General features: G+C 35.0%; 1 protein-coding gene across 3 annotated transcripts in view; it reads right to left on the bottom strand.

Annotated features, from left to right (window-relative positions):
- METTL8 (methyltransferase 8, tRNA N3-cytidine) overlaps positions 1-12,441 on the bottom strand; it is an 85,279-nt gene that overhangs the window by 27,982 nt on the left and 44,856 nt on the right. The window lies entirely within an intron of this gene.

Genomic DNA, 12,441 nt, shown 5'->3' with positions numbered 1-12,441 from the left:
CTTTATACAAAAAAAGGTGATTTTTTTGTTTTGTTTTTACAAAATCTGCATTTTTTTTTTTTTTTGCTAAAGGTAAGACTATAAGTAAGTGATGCAGTTTCCTGGAATAAACCACTTTTCTAAGCAATAAAATCACATATGCAAAATTCAAGTCTATTGCAGTGGTACAGAAGTAATGAGTCTCAGGACTAAGGTGGCAGTAATGGAAAACAGAAAGGAAGAATACAGGGAGTTATGATCTGGAGATTAACTAGATATTGAGGGGAGAGAAGACTGAGCGTCAGGAACGATTTTAAGGTATTAAAACTGAGTACTGAGGAAAGTGGGGGCAACAATGACAGAATAAGGGGTTGCTTTGGGTGGAATAATGACAAGCTTGGTACTATTTTAAGTCATGCTTATACAATTAGATATGACAGGGTATAGTCTAGTGACTTGGTTACAAATACACCTGTGAAAGGTGAGAAATTACTTATTAGACGAATCAGAACCAATATACTGAAGTTCCTAGGAAAAGTATATGATAATGTAGAAATTACAGTTTCAAAGACAAAAATTTAGTTATTTAAAAAACCCCAATTATTTACAAGCCAAATAATCACTTAACAGCTTTATCACTTGCTTTAATGAATGAGATTGGGACAAATTTTTCCTTTGACTTATTTTAACATATGTGAGCAACATATATATAACTTGGAGCTGATAAGTACATTTTATATTCTGTACATAAAAATTACAGAGAATATTATTAGATGACAGTTACAACATTAAAAGCATGAAGTCATTTGTTGAAAAAATAGTATCACTAAAGCTGGGGATAAGTTTCTCATCTATAAATTTCTAGGAAAATAGAACAGTCAATTTTCCTGTTAAAAAAATCAAGCTCTGAGACAAAGAGAGTATATGTGGTTTTTAGCGTTACACATTTGTTTAAAATTGTAAAACTTGCTTCTTCCTGAGTATTTAATAGATTCAGTTATTTCTTAAATTGCTCTAACTTCCTTACACTGTTTTTTATGTTGCTTCATTTTCTTAACTGCTAAGTGAGGAGAATATTATACCCTAAGCCCCAACTGAACAGATTTTCCACTATATAGTTACAGAATCCCCTCGGAAACCTATAAAATGTTTCTACTGTATTTATGGGGACTTCCTCCAGACCTGCTGCTTTATGGCTGTTCTTACATTAGAAGAGTCTGATTCATGTATACCCAAGCCCAACAGACAGCAATAAGAATCATTCAGGTTTATAATAAATACAATTATAATAGAATTTAAGCATAGAGACAGCTAACTAACAAACAAGCTGAAAATAAGCAGGTATTTAACAACCACCACCACCACAACTGAAGGAAGAAAACAGTTTATTTGTTTGACTTGCAAATTATACTTCTGGGAATTTATTGTAATGAAGCCACTAAAACAGAGAAGTAACTATACAACAGTATTCACTGGAATACCAAATATAATAGCAAAAATTTGTAAACAACCTCAGTGATAGGATAATGGAAAAATTATTGTAACTTAAAAGAATATTATGCAGACATTTAAAATGACACATATGAAGGTTACTTAACAATATGGAAAAGTATATATGAAATAACATGAAATTAAAATGCAGGTCCCCAAACTGCATATGTATTATAATCACAACTACACACACACACACACACACACACACTGGATAAAATAAAAACAATTATAGTAGAATTGTGGAATTAAGAGTAACTGCCTTACAGCCTGGAGGGGAGAAGAGTTTGGGGGAGAATGGACACATGTACATGTATGGCTGAGTTTCTTCACTGTTCACCTGAAACTATCACAACATTGTTACTTGGTTACATCCTGATACAAAATAAAAAGTTAAAAAAAAGAGTAACTGCCTTAAAATTTCCTTAATATTTTAAAGCTGCTTCAATTAGAGATAATTTAAAAATATTTATAAAAGAACTATACTGTATGTATATGATATGTTAATAACAATGGTCATTAAAACTTTACATTATCCATTGGGGGAAAACCCAGCAATCTTTATAATAAAAAAGAATATATGTTTTCCTAAAAAAGAGAACTGAGAAGAAAATATAAAATATATTGAGTATTTTTCCTGAAAACTTGAAATTGAGAAAAAAAATCTTAAAAAGACAGGATTTTTAAAAAGAAAAGTTTCACAACATGGCTAGTAGAATAAAATCATAATTTTGGAGTAGTCATAAGTCCTATTTGTTCAGTTCATATGTGTCCGTGTGTGTGTGATTTTATATTCCTTCTATATACATAGTACAAAGCCTCTGACTATGTGGATCACAACAAACTATGGAAAATTCTTAAAGAGATGGGAATACCAGACCACCTGACCTGCCTCCTGGGAAATCTGTATGCAGGTCAAGAAGCAACAGTTAGAACTGGACATGGAACAATGGATTGGTTCCAAATCGGGAAAGGAGTATGTCAAGCCTGTATATTGTCACCCTGATTATTTAACTTACATGCAGAATGAATCATGCGAAATGCCAGACTGGATGAAGCACAAGCTGGAATAAAGATTGCCAGGAGAAATATCAATAACCTCAGATATGCAGATGACACCATCTTTATGGCAGAAAGCGAAGAAAAACTAAAGAGCCTCTTGATGAAAGTGAAAAAGGAGAGTGAAAAAGTTGGCTTAAAACAACATTCAGAAAACTAAGATCATAAAAAAAAAAAAACTAAGATTATGGCATCTGGTCCCATCACTTCACGGCAAATAGATGGAGAAACAATGGAAACAGTGACAGACTTTACTTTGGGGGGCTCAAAAATCAGTGCAGATGGTGACTGCAGCCATGAAATTAAAAGATGCTTGCCCCTTGGAAGAAAAGCAATGACCAACCTAGACAGCATATTAAAAAGCAGAGACATTACTTTGCTGACAAAAGTCTGTCTCTTCAAAGCTATGGTTTTTCCAGTAGTCATGTATGGATGTGAGAGTTGGACTATAAAGAAAGCTGAGCACCAAAGAATTGATGCTTTTGAACTGTGGTGTTGGAGAAGACTCTTGAGGGTCTCTTGGACTGCAAGGAGATTAAACCAGTCAATCCTAAAGGAACTGACTCATTGGAAAAGACCCTGATGCTGGAAAAGAATGAAGGTGGGAAGAGAAGGGGACGACAGAGGATGAGATGGTTGGATGGTTGGACCGACTTAATGGACATGAATTCGAGTAGGCTCCCTAAGTTGGTGATGGATAGGGAAGCCTGGAGTGCTGCAGTCTATCAGGTCGTAAAGAGTTGGACATGACTGAGTGACTGAACTGAACTGATACATATTACAACTGAATGATGGTTCCTTGATTAGCTTTAAGTTGATGGGAATAACAGTCTAAATAATCATGCATTTGGTTTGGTTTCAAAAAGTTAAAACACACACACTCTCCAGTCACTTAGCTGGGGTACTAATGTTTTTGAGGATCCTATTTACAGAAAACTTTGCTGAATGTGGTGCCACTTCCTATTATAATTTTTAACAGTTAGATATAAAACAAAGTACCCAGTGTAAACTATGCATATAAAATGTTTTTGTCTTTGTCATTTACTGTGCATGTAAAAGTGTTATTACAGAATAGAGTTTAAAGATAAATTTAAGGAATGTATTAGGTGCCTAGTGAAATTAAAAATAAAATATTCTAAAGTAAAAGGAAGAAATAAAGTTAAATAGTTTCAACCTAAAACTATTTCAATAATCTTTAATTCCATAACAAAGTCATTTTTATTACACAGTCACAATTATAGTAACAGAAAAATCTGAAATCTGACCTTTATTTTAAATATCCTAATCAATTAACAATTCTTAATTTTTCAAGTTCCCTTCCTGTATATTTGGATACACATACACAAACACTTTTCTATATAGCCAGAAAATCTTCATAATTATTAATAGGACTTAAAACTGTTGTATAGGATCTGTGATTTGGACCATGACAGAGTACCTAGAAATAGGCTTATCTTTCTGCCATAAAATACAATAAATCTGGATAAAATAGTATATGAAGCAACTCTTTTTAGGCATTGGACTACACTTCAGACAGCACAGGACTGTGACCCTTAAAAGAAGAGAAACACAAAAGGTCATTCCCCAATTTACTCTGGCTTTCTGTCTAGGACATGTTCTAGACTCTGGTGCAGAGGGGAGTCCAAGAAGAGCCTGGCTGTCTCACTGAGTGACAGCTTTGTGAGTTAAGAAGGCAGAAATCAGGGTTCAGAGCCACTGAGATGGTGAGGCTTTGTGTGGCGGAATAGTGAAGAAGAGAGGGTTGGACAGAGAGGAGGGCCACTGAAGTCTACATAGATTGTGCAGTGCAGTGCTTGGAGATGCTAGAGTTCTGGTTAAGCCAGAGACCACTCTGAACACCCTGGGTATTCAGTTTAGACCCCCAAAATGCCATGCTATAGAAATAAGAACCACACTAGATTCAGAACAGATTTAGAAAACAAACTTTTATGGTTACCAGGGCGGGGAGAAGAGATAAACTGGGAGACTGACACATACATACCACTGTGTATAAAACGGTATCTAATAAGGACCTACTACACAGCACAGGGAACTCTACTCAATACTCTGTAAAGACCATGACCTATATGGGAGAAGAACCTAAAAAAGAGTGGATATATGTATAACTGATTCACTTTGCTATATACCTGAAACTAGCACAAAACTATAAATCAATTATACTCCAATAAAAATTTAAAAAAGAAAAAAATTTTTTAAATGCTGAAAGAAAAAAATCTGTCAACCTTGATTTCTATATGTGGTGAAGGTATTTTTCAAAATTTAAAAGCAGAGATATCTTCAGGTATATAAAACTTGAGATAATTTGTTACCAGCAAAATCTACATGACAAGAAATTTTTTCAGACTAAAGGAGAATGGTACCACATAGACACTGAGGTAGACTAAAGAGACCACAAGCGATAAATATGTGACTAAATATAAAAGATATTAAAAAAATTCCTTAATTTCTCTTAAAAATTACTAACTATATACAGCAAAAATAATGAATTACAAAGTTTATAACATGTATAGAAGTAAAAGTGTGTGTTAGTTGCTCAGCTGTGTCTGATTCTTTGCGACCCCATGGACTATAGCCCCCGCCGGCTCCTCTGTCCATGTGATTCCCCAGGCAAGAATACTGGAGTGGGTTTCCATTCCCTTCTCTAGGAGATCTTCCTGACCCAGGGATTGAACCCACATCTCCTGCATAGCAGGCAGATTCTCTACCTTCTGAGCCACTAGAGGGCTATAGAAGTAAACTGCTGCTGCTGCTAAGTCACTTCAGTCGTGTCCGACTCTGTGCGACCCCATAGACGGCAGCCCACCAGGCTCCCCCGTCCCTGGGATTCTCCAGGCAAGAACACTGGAGTGGGTTGCCATTTCCTTCTCCAATGCATGAAAGAGAAAAGTGAAAGTGAAGTTGCTCAGTCATGTCCGACTCTTCGCGACCCCATGGACTGCAGCCCACCAGGCTCCTCCATCCATGGGATTCTCCAGGCAAGAGTACTGGAGTGGGGTGCCACTGCCCTCTCCAATAGAAATAAACTATATAACCACAATAAAGCAAACACTGCATGAATAAGTAGAATCACACTGTTGTAAGGTTTTTACATTTTACTGACATATAATGTTAGCTGAACTGAACGGAATGTTGTAAAATATTAATTCTAAGTGGACTTGTATGAAGTTGAGGAAGCACACTGCAATGTCTAGAACTGTGGTTCTCCAAGTGTGATCCATTTTCAGGTAGTTCATTAAGTCAAAACTATTTTCATAATAATAGTTATTTGCATTTTTCACTGTGCAACATTTGCATGGATGGTATAAGAGCAATGATGGGTAAAACTGCAACTGCCCAAGTATGAAACGAGGCAGTAGCACCAAAGTGTATTGATGATCTCTGATTTATGATGGTTCAATTTGTGATTTTTCGACTTTATGATGGTACAAAAGTGATATGCATTTAGTAGACATCGTACTTGGAATTGTGATCTTTTTCTGGGCTAATCATAGTGCTATAATACTGTCTCATGATGCTAGGCACTGGCAGTGACCTGCAGCTCCCAGTCAGCCATGTGATCACAGAGATAAACAATCAATACACTTACCATTCTATATGAATACAACCTTCTGTTTTTCACTTTCAGTATAGCCTTCAATACATTACACAAGATACTCAATAATTTATTAAAAAATATGTGTGGTATTAGATGATTTTGCCCAATTGTAGGTTAATGTAAAAGTCCTGAGCACAGGCTAAATTCTGTTTCGTAGGTTAGATATTATTAATTGCATTTTTGACTTACAATATTTTCAACTTATTTGTACATAACCCCATTGTAAATCAAGGAAGATCTGTACTAGCAGTCATCAATTCTATACCACCAGTCAGGGGATGATAAAGAATGTACCAGTTTTTGTTTTAAAAAATTCGATTCACTGGAGAGTGTGTTGGTAAGCATGCAAAAAGCTGCACAGTGAAGACAGATGACTGACTTGTAGAAAGGCACTTGTACGATTGTTTGCACTGTGAACTGAATTAGGTGCTTTTTTCATGGAAAGCTATTTTTACTTGAAAGAGCAGCTGTAGACAAACTACAGTTATTCAGACTTGAGTATCTGGCATCTTAAAAGTAAATGAAATGAGCCTATCTATCACTTTAAGGAAAAAAAATGACAGTATTTGCTGTCAAAGATAAATTTTGTGCTTTCAAACAAAAATTTGAATCTTGGAAAAACTGTGTCCACCACCATGAGTTTGATAGCTTTTAATACTTAAGAGATTTTTCCTGATGGGAATAATGGTGTATTAATAAATGTAATTTCTGATTATTAACAAAATGTGTCATTTGGATCTGCATAAAACAGGGAGCTAAACTTTCCAAATTATCCATGTGTGATATTATAAAATGATACCTAGGTTTAAAAAAATATTCATTCAAAGTATAAAGTGCAACAACGGTTTATTATATAGCAGAATATCAAAAGTTCACTGATATGGTTTCATATTCCATATTTGTTACTAAGAAACTGCTACTAATAAAAAAAAATAAACTTATCATAAAAGGCTATTATAAAACTCTTCTCCTAAAAAAAAAAAAAAACCTCTTCTCCTTTACAAGTACATATTTGTGTGAGGCCAAATTTTCTTTATATAATTCAACCTAAACAGCATGACATAACAGACTGAATGTAGAAGCAGATATAAGAATCCAGCTTTTTCCATTGTCAGATATTAAAGAGACTCTCAAATATTTAAAACAATGCCATTCCTTGCACTACATTTTTTGGGAGCACATAGATATTTTCATTAAAATATGTAATTTATATGAACATGTAATGAATTTATTATTGTTTTTAAATGAATTAATACTTTTAATGTTCAGTTTCAATGTCTAATATGGTACATATCAATATATACAGTCCAAGTTTTGGGGTCCTCAATAATTTACAGTGTACAGGGGTCCTAAGACCACAATGTTTGAAACTGTTGCTCTAAAATAACATCTAAAAAACAATTTTAATATGTATAGTCAAAAAGTTAGTAGAGAAAAATAAAAGAACAGATGAGTCAAAAAATAAACAGAAATATAACCAGATTGTATCAACTTACAAAGCTACCAGGATTGGGTGTTACCTTAAATTTCTCACTCTTTTTCTTTCATTTTTGATGTTATTTTAGTAGATCTAAAAAAGGTACCAAATTGTTTTGATTTGTATTTCTTTTACTGTTGTATATTTTCCCATGTGTTCACAGGTACTTCTTTCTGGGTCAACTTTCTATTTCTGTTGCCAATTTATCCACATAACAAAAGGTTTTCATGCTTTTCTAACAATATAACAAATACTCAAATGTTAACCTTGATGTATGGCAGTGGAAAGTAATTTAGATTTTCTGTGTCTCAGTTTTACTATTAGTAAAATAAGTGTAACAGTTCTCAAAACAGTATACAACTAAGATTATGTACTTTGAAATTATAACTATCCTATTTCATCAAATCTAAGATACCATTATTTTCTGCTTAAAGCTCAACAGTCAGAAAACTAAGATCATGGCATCTGGTCCCATCACTTCATGGGAAATAGATGGGGAAACAGTGGGTACAGTGGCTGACTTTATTTTTGGGGGCTCCAAAATCACTGCAGATGGTGATTGCAGCCATGAAATTAAAAGACGCTTACTCCTTGGAAGGAAAGTTATGACCAATCTAGATAGCATATTAAAAAGCAGAGACATTACTTTGCCAACAAAGGTCCATCTAGTCAAGGCTATGGTTTTTCCAGTGGTCATGTATGGATGTGAGAGTTGGACTGTGAAGAAGGCTGAGCACCGAAGAATTGATGCTTTTGAACTGTGGTGTTGGAGAAGACTCTTGAGAGTCCCTTGGACTGCAAGGAGATGCAACCAGTCCATCCTAAAGGAGATCAGTCCTGGGTGTTCATTGGAAGGACTGATGCTGAAGCTGAAACTCCAATACTTTGGCCACCTCAAGCAAAGAGTTGACTCATTGGAAAAGACCCTGATGCTGGGAGGGATTGGGGTCAGGAGGAGAAGGGGACAACAGAGGATGAGATGGCTGGATGGCATCACTAACTCGATGGACATGAGTTTGAGTAAACTCCGGGAGTTAGTTGGTGATGGACAGGGAGGCCTGGCGTGCTGCGATTTATGGGGTCGCAAAGAGTTGGACACGACTGAGCGACTGAACTGAACTGAACTGAGGAAAGAAAAAACACTTCCAATTACAATGGTAAGATGCTATCAATTTTAAGAAATATCCTGATTTCAGAGATGTTAATTGGTGAAAAAAATGTCTCAGGTGGATAAAATATAGCTGTTATAGATATATCAGACAATAACTGAATTAACTTCAATTAAATCTTTTCTACTACTGATACCAATTTGTATTTCTGACTCCTGGATTTCCACAATCTTTTTGGCTGTAATAAACATTTAAATTGATTGTTTTTTATTAATAGGACAGTTTCTCACTTAGGAAGGTGTGACTTACAAAAGATACACAAAAGAACCAATGCCTTCCCATTTCTGCATAAAATGGAATAGAGCTCAGAGTTGCTGGGGAAAAAAAATTCATTTCTCTCATTAAGCATTTATCAACAACCTATATCTGTTAGCCTGTGAACGGGGATTTGAAGATGAACATTTGGTATAACTCAGAATTGTTAAGATGAGGAGCTGTAATTGATTATTAAAGAACAAAGACTATAAGATAGACAGTAAGATGGGAATAGGTATGGGGGCATCCTTTTTAAAAAATCAAAATGCAAATAATACTAACGCTTATAAGTTTCATCTCTACCCTATCTCTTATCCCCACGCCCACCCCTGAGAAAAACACCATTATCAGTATGATGTGGACCTTTTCAGACATTTCTCTGAGTATATAAAAACAGATATGAATATACATGTAGTACACATATAGAAATTCCTTAATAAAAATGAGGCCATACTAGAGATACTTTCTGCAATTTGTTCCTGTTTAATGACATATCATAGCCAACTCTTGATATCAATACACATGGATCTTTCTTATTTTTATTAACTGCTACATTATTTTCCAATGTATGGATATAAATCATATTTTTAAAAGCCTTATTGAGATATAATTGACATACAACATATACTTAAAGTGTACGATTTGATGAGTTTTGACAAATGTAATCTTCATGAAACCATCACCACAACCTAGATGATGACTATTATCCATCACCCTCAAAAGTTTCCTGTGCCCTTTTGTAACTCCTCCCTTCCATGCTTACCTTTCTCATCACACGCATGTCCTGCTTCACCAACAACCACTGATCTGTCGTCTGCCTGCCTCTACAGATTAGTTTGCATTTTCTAGTCTAGTAAAAGTAAAGTACACATTATTTATTTCTAGCTTCTTTCACTCAATGCCCTCCTCCAGGAGATCTTCCCAACCCAGAGATCAAACCCAGGTCTTACACATTGCAGGCAATTCTTTACCTTCTAGTACAATTTGTTTATCCATTTACTTATTGATGGATATTTGCATTGTTTCCAAATTTGGTTATTAACAAATAAAGCTGCTATGAACAATCATGTAAAAGTATCAGTATGGATATATGTTTTCTCTTCTCTTGGATAAATATCTAGGAATGGAATGGCTAAATCACATACAGGGTACCTGTTTAATTTTTAAAGAAGCCGCCAAGCTGTTTTCCAAAGTGATTATATTGTTTTATGTTCCCACAGCAGTGTATGAAAACTCCAGTTCCTCTACACCTTCACCAATAGTATTGGTACAGTATTTTGAATTTTAGTTATTCTAATAAAAATGCAGTAGTATTTCACTGTGATTTTAGTATGCACCTCTCTAATGTCTAATGGTGTTTGAGGATCTTTCCATATGCTTGTTACCTGTGTATGTTCTTAGGTATGGTGTCTGTTCAATATTTTGCCTATTTTTATAAGGTTGTTCATTAACTGAATTTTGAGGGCTTTTTATATATTCTGATTTTATTAGCCATAAAATGAACAGACTATTGATATATGCAACAACATGTATAAATCTACAAACATCATCCCTAGTAAAAGAGGTCAGACAAAAAAAAAGAGCACATATTGTGATTCCCTCCACATAAAATACTGGAAAATGCAAACCAATCCATAATACATGCTATGTTCTTTCTCCTTCATTCCTTCTTTCCTTTCTGTTTTGCTGGCAGATAAATTCTCTTTTATCTTTCTCAGTAAGCTTCAGTTTGAAGGCTAGGTATTATGTATTTTCTGCACTCTTCTGGTACTCTGAGGGTGTCAGAGGTGGGGGAGAAGGGGAAATGCTACTGAGTAGTGGGCAGACTTGATGAGGGTCTGGGTCTGCTTTTTTCTTTTTTGAGATTAAGTCCTATGCTAGGTCTCACTTACCTAGTTAGGATGTGCCCTATTCCTAAGGTGGTTTCCCCTGGGCTTTGGACAGTTCCCTCAATTTACCATGGAACTCTGGAAAATGGTGAGACCCACAATTTCCCCTGCTCTGCTAAGACCTCTTCTTCTCTAATAGGTAAGAATATTTATTTTCAAGGATTTTTTCTCAACTTTTGCCAGGGTTGCCTAGTGAGTATTAGTAACAATTTGTCAGCTGATCTTTCCGTAGTATTGCTTCTGAGGGATAGAGGTAGGTTAAGAGCCACTCTGAGCCACATACGAATCTACAGTTTCCTTCCTTGGTCACTAATTGTCCACGTTCCTGAACTCTTAAAGTTGCTGTTGGTATAGTTTTTGCTTTTTTTTTTTTTTTTTTACTATTTCTTACTCATTTTGTTGGAGGAGAAATACTTTGGTTTTCAAATTCAACCAATTTCCGCTCCTGGAGGACTCAGGCTTATTCATGAAACAGACCAGAGCTCCTTTAGAGCAGTGATCATCTCCTACTCCTCTCCTGAGTACTCCTTAGAATCTAGCCCAGTGATGGGAACATGTGAATATTAAAGATATGGGGAAGAAAGATACCACTTCATGTTTTACAATGGTAACTCTAAGTGTCCTGAACAACAGAGCTTGATTTAGTCTCATAAAATACTCCTTTTGTCACACCATTTACCCAGTTTCAAAATGTGAAACCTCTCTTCCAAGTGGGCTGGTCTATTTTTTGCTTTGAAAAACGCCTTGTGTACAAGACAGATCTTTGCTTGTGCTAATGTCTAGATCAAAAGGATTTTCACTGTTTAAATCTTCCTCCTTTGGTGCACAGGTTAAATCCTACCTACTCCATCAAGTCTTATTGACTTTTGTATATCCCCATCTCAAAAATCTCTTCCACTTCTTAAGACTATCCCTATGATCTTTACTGTCTTCACTATATGACCTTGCATAGTCCTCTTTACTGTTTATGTATTCATTGGTATATATCTCAATTCTTATAATCATATCAAGATTGATGCCTTTTAGTGAGCACTTATTCCTGCTAAGTGTTTTATATACTTACTTCCTTTAACACTCACAACACTTCATGAAAAAAAAACTTGCTCAAATTCCTATAGCTGGAAAGGGGTAGATTCAGGACTTAAATTGAGATTTTTTTGATTCTAAAGCCCATGTTTAGCTACAAAATTAACTCAGACTAGCTGTAAATTTCAGGTGGACATAAACTGGATCTCCCGTTTCTCTACATTGATTCATTTATTCAAATATAATTATTAACTGCCTATAATATAGAGAATATAGGAATGGAACAGATAGAAGCTAAGATCTTCTCTGAAGTCATATAATCTAATAATGAAGATGAAACAAACATGTAAGTAACTAAAGTGAATGTTAGGAAATAGTAATAACAATAATATAGCTAATTCTTATGTGCTGCTTACTTGTTATACATATACAACTACATACTAGATTCAATCCTCACAATGACTCTATGAGGTAAATATT

This window comes from Odocoileus virginianus, chromosome 13, assembly GCF_023699985.2.
Source record: "Odocoileus virginianus isolate 20LAN1187 ecotype Illinois chromosome 13, Ovbor_1.2, whole genome shotgun sequence".
Classification (NCBI taxonomy): Eukaryota; Metazoa; Chordata; class Mammalia; order Artiodactyla; family Cervidae; genus Odocoileus; species Odocoileus virginianus.
Note: the sequence above shows the minus strand (reverse complement) of the source record. Positions and strands in the feature narration are given on the sequence as shown.